We start from the raw sequence: 12,433 nt of genomic DNA, 5'->3' as shown, positions 1-12,433 counted from the left end.
CAGTATTATGCAGTCCTGCCTATGTCAGCCCAAAGCTCATGTCAGCTTCCTATTACTCACCAGACGGTAGGGATTCTTTGGTTAATCAGCGTATTTTCTTTCATTCAAGCAGACGTCTGGTTTAGCCTGGGCCCTCATTAACTATCTCACTTCAGACGGTTTAGTTGTCTGTTTTCCTGTATGAAGGTTACGTTTTGACTTGTTTAGATCAACACAATTTTAACCAATCTTACGTTGATATTTTACAGTTTTAGAATTTTCTGACTTGGGTGTGGTTTTGAATCTACTTGGTTATTAAGGGGATTTTTTAAATAAAGTGCATGGAAAATATAGTGTATTTAAGATGGCAAATTAGAAATGTGACATTGATCAAATTGATTAATAAATAATATTAATAAATTTTTTACATTCATTTATTATCTATGCAGAAATATATAATATATATATATGATTTCTATATAATATAGTCTGCATATAAAATAATTATAGTAAATTTGACCAGATATGTTATTTATATAAATATGTGTGTATGAATATGGGTATGTGTTTGTGTGTGTGTGTGTGTGTGTGTGTGTATATATATATATATATATATATATATGTGTGTATATTAGTGCGCGATTAATATATATATATATATATCATTTTTTTGTTGTTGTATTTTTTTGTTGTTGTTAACAATATATTAGTGCTGTCAAAATATTAGTGTGCGATTAATCGCATATAACATACGTTTTTGTTTTTAGAATATATGTCATGTATACATACGCATATATTATTATATAAACAAAGACATTTATGTTACGATTAATGGATTCAACAGCACTACTATATCTATCTATCTATCTATATATATATATATATACACACACAATTATTATGTAATTTTTTACTTCTATTATACATCTTAAATAAAATTATATTACTATTACATATCAATTGTAATTTTGATTAGACATGTCATGTTGAATTTTATTTTAGAACGAGTATTCTCATCTATCCTCAAATCAAAGTCCAATTTTCTTTCTTTTTTTTTATAAACCTGTAAATGACCACTTTAAGACATCCCTGTTCATTAGAATAGTGTATTCAGAGTTAACTCGCAGCTGGAAGTTGAGTGGAAAGATGCAACTATTTGGAAAGAGCTGCGCCAATGAGAGGAATCCACAATGACCTACTTATTTCCCTCTGTGAAGGAGCTGCCTTGTTCCCCTGACCCAAATGATGCAACTTATTTGCCTCTCATCTCAGCATCGTACACATTAACAAAATGCATGTGTGTTTTGTGTGTTAGTCAGAGGTAAAATTGCATATGTTGTATTCAGTTTCATATCTTACACTTTAAATGCTAAAAAGGCTGTTTTTGTGCAGTTGAGTTTACATTTACTTGGTGATGATACCTTCATCTAGTTATATTAGTCTTAAACACCATCAGTACAGTGGTTTAAGTTGGCATATGTGCAATTAAGTATCTATGAAAGAAGTGAAGGCAAAACACACAAAGCTACACACCCTGGCCTAGGTTTTGTTGTTGTTTGAATTTTTCGACCGTTCCATCCAGTGTGGACTTCAGATAAAATAAAGTGTGTGTGTAAGTCTATGTGCGTAAACAAGAGAGGGTACATGTTTGTCGGAATATTATTCCTGTCTGAGCTGGTGTTTAACCCTTGGCCCTTTTTCCACCCCTCCACCTCACAGCCCAGAGGCAGAGTAGAGCCCGGACAGGAGGGGCACTGTTGTTATTATGAATGACTGACTTCATACCTCTGTGTGTGTGTATGTGTGTGTTTGAGATGATGAAGGCTCTCTGAGTTGTTTTTCCAACATGGTGGCCTCTCTGAGATGCTGCAATGTACCTTCGGAAATGTCAAACACCCATACTGTATTTAAACCGAACCAGCTGGACTGAACTGACATTCCCCATTGTGACGGGTAATGTGATGGGAGAGTATTTGTGTTGACATACTGATATTTCTAAATAGTCATATGTTTGATCATTGTCCCCCATTCACACTGTTGAACTATTGTATGTAGCGAATCTACAGTTAGAGCTGAAATGTTATGGCTTTAGAATTCAAGGGTTTTCAACCACACATAAATCAGTTTATGTATTGGTCTTTTGATTTTGCTTTGGGATTTGTCTGTGAATGATTGATTAACCATTGATGGTTAGGGCCCTATAGATATAGACTTTGGCAAGTACTCATAATCATAGCATAATATGGTTAATTTGACAATTATGCATTTCGCAGAAACCTTTATTCAAAGCAACTTACATTGCATTGAATGTTTTTTTAGTTTTTTTTTAGCATTCAATGGGAATTGTACCCATGACTTTGCTGTTGTTGGCACTATGCTTTACAGTTTGAGGTACAGGGAATCTAATTTTGAATGTAATGTAATTTGTAATGTAATGGTCAGTCTTAAAGGATTAGTTCCCTCCAGAATTAAAAAATTCCTGATAATTTACTCACCCCCACTTCATCCAAGATGTTCATGTCTTTCTTTCTTCCTACAGTCGAAAAGAAATTAAGGTTTTTGTGGAAAACATTCCAGTATTTTTCTCCATACAGTGGACTTCAGTGGGGACCAACGGGTTGAGGGTCCAAATTGCATTTTCAATGCAGCTTCTAAGGGCTCTACACGATCCCAGCCGAGGAATAAGGGTCTTATATAGCCAAACGATCGGCCATTTTCTTAAAATAATAAAAATGTATTTACTTAACCACAAATGCTCATCTTGCACTAGCACTGTGATGCGCGTCCACGACTTCACGCATTATGTATTCACGTTGGAAACAACACACGTGACGTTGGAGGAAGGTAGGGTAAGGCAAAAAATTCTATTTCCTTTTCTCCTTCAACATCAAAATCGTTCGCCATCGTTGTTTCACCTTCTTTTGTAAAGGGCGTTTGACTTACTCTTTGCACATTATCTTTGTAAACACTGGGTCGGCACTTCCGCCTACGTCAAGATTTTAAAACGAGCGGTTCATTCATTAATTCTAAGATCTTACCTTCATGCTGTGGGAATACAAACCGTGAGACTGAACAAAACGAGTGCAGCTCTGAAAAGGGGTGGGGCTACATAAGGTCTTTAATCCTCCAAAGCGATCCAGGACGCCATTAAAAATAAACTGTACACTTGTTCCTGCAAGTCTGTACAGAGACGCAAATGAGCTGTTTTAACAGGACGTGTCAAAAAGAATGTTCCTTTACGCTTGTATTTACTCTACAGTTGTCCTCTTGTCTGCAGACTGAAGCGTGTGGAGTAAAGTGAACAGGCGTCTGTATACTGTATCCAGTGTAGCGTCAGTGTTTATAATGGGTTCTATTTGCTTTTGACGCGACGCTCGCATGCGGTGTAGACAAGTGTTAGCCGTTAAGTGACTGAGCGGCAGTAGGCGGGGCCTATGGTGTGATGATGTAAAACTATTCGTCGATGTCTTGCTCTGGAGGCAGGCATATGCAAATGCATTTGCCCGTGTGACGTCACAAGTCCCCCTACATCCAAGCGAGCCATTTTTGGAGCTTGATTAAATAAATGCTTTGTTTATAATCTGGAGAAAGTTTTAAGCTCTGAAACTTGCTGGATGATTTAATTGTACAAAGACCTCTTATATGTAAAAAGATCGAGGCAAATGTGATTTTTCATGTCATCACCTCTTTAAGGAAAGAAGCCATATTTCAATATTCATATTCATCAAATATTTGGAAACATGCACACAACAGAACATGTAAACTTATTTGCAATGTTTAAAATTTAGCTTTTTTTTTTTATTGCTGTGCGTCGATATATATACTCTATTTATGCCATACAGTTTTGAAAGTATAATAGTTCATTTAGGACTGCTAATTATGCCTTTTGCTTAAAGATTTTTAAAAAAGAAAAAGAAATGCTATCTTTTTTAACATGACTAATTTAATTAAATATATTTTTACTTTTGTGTATGAGCTTTCTACAGCTTCTTTTTACATATGATTTTGATTATTTTCTTAAAAGTGGAACTGAACACATTACGAGTATTACATTTGCGAAGGAAGATAATTAGGCTACATTGAGAAGTCAGTTACATATGTGAATAATGTTACTCTATGATTATGAGGTTTGTGTGCTTGCCTGGCTTCATCCACTGACCTTGAGACGCACCTCCCCTAGTGACCAGTGTCCAGACTCTTCTCCTGTCCGGCCTGTTTTTTGTGTTTTTTTCCTCTTCTGCCTTTCGGAGAACGTCTGCTTGGAAAAGAAAGAGTGCTTGTTTCTGGTTTGGGTGTCAAACTGTTACATCGCACCCACGCATGAGCAAACAGTTTATTTCTGGCCCTCGGTGTGTTCCGTGAACTCATACGCAACCCTAGGGAGAGCCATGGAGAACCTGCCAAAATATTCCTTTTTGCTCTGAATCAAACTCTCCTTTTTTATAGTGTCAGCCCTTTTTGAAAGTATAAGATGAGTTGAGTCAGTGCGAAAGCCCATCCCTTGTCTTCTGTGTTGGCTTGACCATTTTAAAATAACAGCACTTGAGTATTATGTCTGGCCAGTGGTGACGTTGATAGGTAGGACATACAGTACCCTTCATGTGAGCTGATGTTGTCTGTCATGTAGAATGTAGAACAGAAAGGATACTAGGACAATTTCCTGGGAAGTTCTCCAGCACTACCAGGTTACTGGCCTGTTGGAGTTATTAATAGTCCCTGTATCACCAATATCGCTGGTGTAAAGACTGGCACACCAAGTCTCTAGTCCAACGCCGTCCGGGTTTTTTAGGCCGATTTGGCATTTTGAGCCGTTGGTGAGAGAGAAAACTGATTGTCAAACGAGTGATGAAAGCGAGCAAAGAAGTCGAGACGGTACAGACAGAAGACTGTAATAATCTTACTTGAGCTTTCGAATGCACGAATATGTTCATAATAACATGAGCTGACTGGAATGAAGAATGTGATCAGCGTGATTGATATTCAAAATGGTAAGCAAGCGCTGCTTTGTTTACGGTTTGTTTATCCGTAGTCCTAGTTTTGGTTTCCCTTTTTGAATGACAAAAATAGACTATTGATTCCTGCTGATATAGACAGGTGTTTACTTATACGAAGGTGAAGAACGCACGTGCAAGTTGACTGTCGCCTTTAGTCCTTTTGGTGTGTTCAAGCACAGCTTTTTGGCCGAGACGCAGCCGATGAGAGGCAACAACACAGTCAGCTTTCATCGTTGCTATAGTTCTTTGACGTCGGCTTGGTGTGTAAAATGAAACCATCATCCACCTGTTGTCCAAATGAGCTCTTGAGTAAGATGTCAGATTTTCTTTGATTTAAGTGTACTTTATGTTGCTTTGGATAAAACCTCAATATACCATCTCTCTCACATTATTCTGCTAGACTGTTTTCCCCTTATACAATAGAGTTGTCTTTTTTGCAATACCTGCACTTGCTTTATCTCTCCCAATCTCCAGACCTGAAGACCCTCTTCTTCTTGTTCAGCAGGTCTTTTTTGGCTCTATAGTGATTTTATGACTTGTTGCTTGTAAAACGCAAAGTCCTTAAAGGGATAGTTTACCCAAAAACGAAATTTTGGCATTGATTACCCACATCGTTACAAAGCATTCAACTTTCGTTCTTCTTTGAAACACTAATCAAGCTGGGTGAAAGTTTTTTCAATTTTAGACCATCGATTAAAAACTACTAGACAAACAAAATACTGTAGCACTGTTGCACAGTTGCGATTTTAGAGCAATTACATTTTATGTTTTGATCTTTATGAAGTCATAGTTTTTGGTTAAACCATAAAATGGTTTTATGAAAATACAATAACAAATGCTAGGTAACAATATTGATCATGATACTCAATCTGAACCTTTTGTCTTCTTATACACTAAAATATTGGACCATTACAGGTCATAACATAATCAATCATCAGTTTTACTTTATAATCAATATAATAAAATACATTTTCTATATCGATTAAATTTCCTCACGTTCCTCTCAACCAGACTCAATTAACTGACATTAATAATATTAAAAAATCCTTTTGACCCGGCCTTGATCATCTATGAGTTGTCAATGTCAATTTAATGGCAAAAACATGTATTTATGTATTAGCATTAAACATTAGATAGATATTAATGTGTTGTTGTATACAGAAGACCTTGAACATTAGGCTGTGTCAAAATTGAACTGAAAATCTTTGAAGAGAAGCTCAATGTGGTGTAATTAGCATTAACTTTGCCCTCTCAGACACGCTTTACTTTGGTACCACTTCTTGTTTTTCACGTGAGTAAAGTTGTTGAAACCGTGGCGCCGATGTTAACTTTGTTAAGGTGCCTCAGAGAAATGCTGAGCTTGGATGACATCAGCACTTGAGTCAGTCTGGGTGATAACTTACACATCACCTGTTTCTCATCCTAATGAATGGCAAAATATGCTCATCTCAGCGAAAAGGAATGGATGACATGCAGGTACTTGAAAGGCATAAGATATATCATCCTTTCTCCTTACTGAGAACAGTTGCTTTCCTTATGGCATCTCTGCTGCTGTTGAAGGAGACTGTGTTTAATTTGCGGTCTTGTCTATACAATTGCGCTCAACTGCAAGTCGGTTTGATTAGCTGAGACAGCAATAGCAATCTTCTTTTATGTTGGTTACATGCAGTTTTCATGCATGTGGCATTTTGTCATTTGGGAGATTCTTGTCTTATGTTGTCTTGAGGTTTGCTAGATAAGTCTTTCTTGAGATCAATCAGCTTTTGATTGATCCCTGGACATAATGATGATTAGGCTATAACACATCCAATTATTCATTTTTACCATGGCTAGGGAGTTGAGCGATATACCTGTTTTATATGATATACCATTAGAAATATGTCATTTAAAGAGAAAAGGCTCATTGCTTGCATTTAAAAAAAAAATGTTGAGCTGGTACTGATGAAAAAAGTACTTTATTATTTTTAAGTAATTTATTTATGGACAAAATTGCAATTTTAATGAATATGGCTGTTTAGATAACATATATAAATAAGATGATGATGATGATGATATAAGACAAGATGAGGCTAACACCTTACAAAAAGGTTGTATTTGTAATGTTAATGCATTAAATAACATTAACAATGAGCAATACATTTGTTTACAATATTTATTCATCTTAATGTTAATGTTATTTAACTGTTCGTTATTTCATGTTAGCTCAGGTCTATTAAATAATATTAACAAATACAACTTTTGATTTTAATAATGTATTAATAAATGTTGAAATTAATATTAACTAAGATTACTAAATGCTTTTTTTGCAAGTATTTTTCATTGTTATTTCATGTTAACTAATGTAGTTAATGTTAACAAATCTTATTGTAAATTGTAAATGTGTATATTTTGGCATATGTACTACTGTTCAAAAATTTGCGGTTAAGATTTTTTTATATTGGCTTTGATTAAAAAAATACAGTAATATTGTGAAATATTATTATAATTTAAAATAACTGTTTTCTATTTATATATTTTCAAATTAAGTAATGTCTTTCTGTAAAGGCAAAGCTGAATTTTCAGCATTATTACTCCAGTCTTCAGTGTCACATACATGATCCTTCAGAAATCATTCTAATATGCTGATTTGCTGCTCAAGAAACATTTATTATTATCATCAATGTTAAAAACTGTTGTGCTGCTTAATATGTTTGTAGAAACTGATACACTTTTCAGGATTCCTTGATGATTAGAATGTTTAAAAGCAGCATTTATTTGAAATAGAAGTTATTTGAACTTTATAGCCAAAATGTCTTTACTGTCACTTTTGATGAATTGAATGTGTCTTTGCTTAAAAGATGGTGAAATCTACTGGCGAGGCTCTCCTCTTCAACGGTCTCCTCTCCACCTCCTGTGTCCTGCCTCATGCTCCTCTCGGTTATCTCCCTCGCCATCAGACCGAGCTGTCAGTGCACGCTTGACTGCAGCAGAGAACAATGCGTCAAGACACTCGCTCTTCACATACCTAGCAGTTCTCATTGCTTCACTTGAGTGTGTCTTTGGTGAGGCTGGTGTCATGTCTCTTTGTGGCTACTGTTTAGTATGCGTTATTCTGCAGCTGCAATACATAGTGCAGGCAGCTGCATCACGGTGCCACAATGCAGACTTTGTTCAAAAGTGCTGATTGCGCTTTTAAGAGGTCAGGCTGAGACTCTCCCCCTCCCACCACTCCGTTCAGCTCCCAGACAGTCGTGAAGCAGGAGTGGGTTTGCATTTGAGTTTGAGTTTGAGGATGTGTTCTTTTCAGTTGCCCTAAATGGGACTTTTTTCACAGATCAGCTCGCAAAAGAATCTCTGTTCTCTCTCCTGCAGGTACGGAAATAAAGATTTCTTCCGAATAGGAAAATAATGATCGGTGAATGAGGAGGGGGTTCAAGTAGCACAGGGGCCCAGACATTTCCTTAAATAGAGCTCTCTGAGCTCAAATCCGCAGACTTGAGGCTCACATTCCAGGAATAGCTCCAGCTGTGACATTCTGCGCCACACGAACACACACACAAACCCCTGGAACGTCTACAGGTAGACTAAATTGATGTTCCATCAGTCGAGGCTTTTATAGATGTTACATCCATCTGGTTACAGTGACGCATTGTGCCAGAGTTTGTCTCCAAAGTTTCCTTGAGAAAAAAAATAATTCTATGAAGCCTGATTTTTTTAGGCTCAGTTTTTATAGGAACACATCAGGTTTGACTTGGGACTTGCCCAAAAGTAGTATTTTTATTATTATTATTTGCCTCTCATAGTGTTTTTTTAACAAAAAATTTAGTTTTAACTTGATCATTAAAGGTATAATTGTTTTGATATAATTTGTGATTTTTTTAGAATATATTGGCACCGTATCAGTCAGATACTGCTCGATATTATCAATATCACCAGTATGGGATATTTGTGCATGCTATTAATTGTGCATGCTATTAATTGTGCATGCTCATTTTCTTTATTTAAAAAAATATATATATACAAAACCTTTGTTGTCATCTAACGCTAATCTTTAAAAACACCAACAATTTGATAAAACAGTAATTTACTTAAAGGAACACGCTGACTTTTTGGGACTTTAGCCTTTTCACCGTATCCCCCAGAGTTAGATAAGTCCATACATACCCTTTTCATCTCCGTGCGTGCCTGACTCTGTCTGACGCACCCACCGCTAGCCTAGCTTAGCACAAAGACTGGAGGTAAATGGCTCCAGCTAGCATACTGCACCCAATAAGTGACAAAATAACGCCACATTTTCTTATTTACATGTTGTGATTTTGTATAGTCACAGCGTGTACAAATAACAAAGTCACATGAGACACAGCCATCTTATAACCGTATACATACTGGGAACTATTTTCTCAGAAGGTGAAGCACTGGTACTTGGGCGAAGTGATTTGCTCGCAGCACCTGAGAAGCCCCGTGGTGAGGAGCAGAGAGCTCGCTCAGAGTTGGATACAACTCTACTCTGAGAGATACTAACTCTGGGGGATACGGTGAATAAGCTAAAGTCCCAAAAGTCGGCGTGTTACCTTAAAAATTTACTTAAATGTACTATTTTAACATCATATTGATGAACAGCAACAATTTAGGCGTTTAATATTTTTAAATTCTTTCATGAAGGATAAAATTGTTTTATATTTTTTTTAAAGTAGATTTTAGTTACTTTTTCATAAAAAGGAATAGGATATGTAGTTATCGACCATTCATCCATCATGTTATCAGTATTATTAATTTTACAATTCTGAGGTGTCTGACACTCTCTTATTTTGGTTATTCTAGCCAAAATTGTTCTAGCTTTTAAATGTACTCTATGTAGGGACTTTAAAGTCAAATGACAATTGTTAATTTTATGTCCCTTCAATTTAAAATGTCCTGCAATGTGACATGCTTGTTTGTTTGTTTTACATTGTATTACAGTTTTACTCTTCTTAATTGAAAGACTACATGGAATATTTGTACAAGGAGTAATTCATTTGTCACAAAAGTGAACTAAAGTGGCTAAACACACACATCCCCTTGGGCTTCCACAGGTAGACTAAACTTCCGTTTGATTCCAGCACATCTTTTACGGCTGTTACGGTCATCAGGTTACAATGGCACTTCCTGCCCGAGGTTGTCCTATCTGGGGGTTATGAATGGAGCAGGTTTTTGGGGCCAAAGTCTGAAGCCTCATGGTTTCCTCACTGACTGCTGATGAGGTGAAATATTAGCACTCTTTAGCAAAACAATCATAATCCTTCATATCAAAAGAAAAATGCAATGACTAGGCCATTCATTATTGTGATTATGGAGGAATTGTTCATAGTCGACATATTTTTGCGGTTGTTGTTTCAGCGATTATCACAGATAATCAAAATATCGGAATGTTTCTGTTTTTTTTAGGATCAGGCCAAACCTGTTTTTGCACTGCAGCACATTTGGGTCAAGATGGAAACAGCATTGCTCATTTTCACAGGTTGAAAACTTCCCGGGGCTTTCATTTAACATCTTAAAGATCAGATAGAAAAAACGCTTCGGGGTCGGTGAATGAGGTTCACATGTGGGACGTGACGAGCTTCCTGCATTTGAGAGCGGGAGCTCATCATCCGTTCCGAACAATAGAGACACGCACAGATGACTCGGAGCCACTGTGACTGCTGTGTCTACTGACAGAGGCAGGTGTTTCCCACTTTGTTGTCCGTCCAGCTGAGCTCAATGGTTAGTTAGCCTGTGCTGCTATTTCCAACATCGAACAGGATTAGCGGCCATAAATATCACTGGCTCAAAGGAAGAGAGGAAGAAAGTGCATGCGCGAGTACAGACACTCTCAGTACAATGAGCCTGCCAAGCCAAAATTAGAACTGTCGGCCTCATTCTCTAATTTCTACAGCAGACGTAACATTTAGCGATTTGTGAGTGAAGAGGAACTGAGGGGGCGGATGACCTGAAGTTGCATGTTTACACCTTCTGGGTAATTAATTCAGCTGACCAAGGGCAACTCTGTCTGTGTAGGAGTCAGAAGGTCAGGACCTTTGAGGCAGACCGAGGAAGATGATTATGCCTTATTTCAATCAAATATGATTGTCAAACCTTCACAAATTCAACTGGCCTGAGAGCTGAATAATGGCGTAACTGACTGTTACAACATAACATGCCCACAAACAAACATGGTCTTTGCATACAAGTTTATTCCCAGTTTTGAGAATGCAATAACTTTGTGCCATCAAGAACTTCACTGAACCCTATTTCATTCCCAATGGGCAGTGGCAATTTGTTATCTGCTTGGCCCAGCTACTGTACATACTGAAATTTAGGTGCACTATAAGGCCCAGACAGGGTGCCGGTGGGGTCCGGGCCTGTGGAGACCTGTAGAGATCGAGCCATTGCCTGTTAAAACTGCTGTTGAAGAAAGGTGGGGCCACTGAAGTTCAACAGGGGCCTCTTTTACATTCTTTCTTTCTCTGCCAACTAAAGCGTCAGCCTCTCCAGAGCTTCACGCACACTCCCCGTGGGTGTCATTTCAGGATACCACACATCGATTCTGTCATTTTTTCATTCTTTCCTCTGTTACTTCTTGGAGTGTCATCTGAGGCTTTCCTCCCAGCTTCCCACTCACATGAGTGTCTTATTCCGGACTCCTGGGAATCTTTTCAATGGGCCTCTGTCCTTCACATGGAAGTGTTTCCACTGGTCATTAGGTGGAATGGTGTTTGGTTTAGCCATACGGTAATTCTCCTTACTTTTTTTCTTTTCTTTTCTCTTCCCCTCCCTTTCCTTTCTCTATATCAATGATGCTCCATATTTCTCTCCACCCACTACTCTGCTGAATGCATTAGATCTTGGGGAGCCCGTTTAAGGAAGTGTTTGCTAAAGTAGCGTTGAGGGGGATGATCTCAAAAAGAAGGTATGTGTCTAACCAGCGTCCTTTCGGATGCAACGCACCCCAGTCGGAAACTGTGCATTCTTCTGTTAGACCTGTGGTATGCCAGAACATTCCGCACTGCTGAGCTGGAGCAAGCAGCCAGAGGGATGGGTGGGGATCCTCTCTCTCTCTCTCTCTCTCTCTCTCTCTCTCTCTCTCTCTCTCTCTCTCTCTCTCTCTCTCTCTCTCTCTCTCTCTCTCTCTCTCTCTCTCTCTCTCTCTGGTTCGTTCTCTCTCTCTCTCTCTCTCTCTCTCTCCTTCTCTCTCTCTCTCTCTGGTTCGTTCTCTTCTCTCTCTCTCTCTCTCTCTCTCTCTCTCTGGTTCTTTCTCTCTCTCTCTCTCTCTCATCTCTCTCTCTCTCTCCTCTCTCTCTCTCTCTCTCTCTCTGGTTCGTTCTCTCTCTCTCTCTCTCTCTCTCTCTCTATCTCTCTGGTTCTTTCTCTCTCTCTCTCTCTCTCTCTCTCTCTCTCTCTCTCTCTCTCTCTCTCTCTCTCTCTCTCTCTGGTTCGTTCTCTCTCTCTTCTCTCTCTCTCTCTCT

The 12,433-nt window shown here is 38.0% G+C and overlaps 1 protein-coding gene across 3 annotated transcripts in view; it reads left to right on the top strand.

Moving 5' to 3' along the window:
* Positions 1–12,433, top strand: part of samd4a (sterile alpha motif domain containing 4A) — a 44,897-nt gene that overhangs the window by 3,708 nt on the left and 28,756 nt on the right. The window contains exon 1 of one of the 3 annotated variants that reach the window (XM_082142334.1): positions 9,844–11,699. The exons of the other annotated variants lie outside the window; for them this stretch is intronic. The gene's annotated coding sequence lies outside the window, so the exon portion shown is untranslated. Of the gene's footprint in view, positions 1–9,843; positions 11,700–12,433 lie in introns of those variants that run through there. 3 annotated transcript variants of the gene reach the window in all.

This window comes from Leuciscus leuciscus (assembly GCF_965113295.1).
Source record: "Leuciscus leuciscus genome assembly, chromosome: 17".
Taxonomy (NCBI): Eukaryota; Metazoa; Chordata; class Actinopteri; order Cypriniformes; family Leuciscidae; genus Leuciscus; species Leuciscus leuciscus.
The sequence above is the reverse complement of the archived record's forward strand: the minus strand, read 5'-3'. Positions and strand labels throughout refer to the sequence as shown.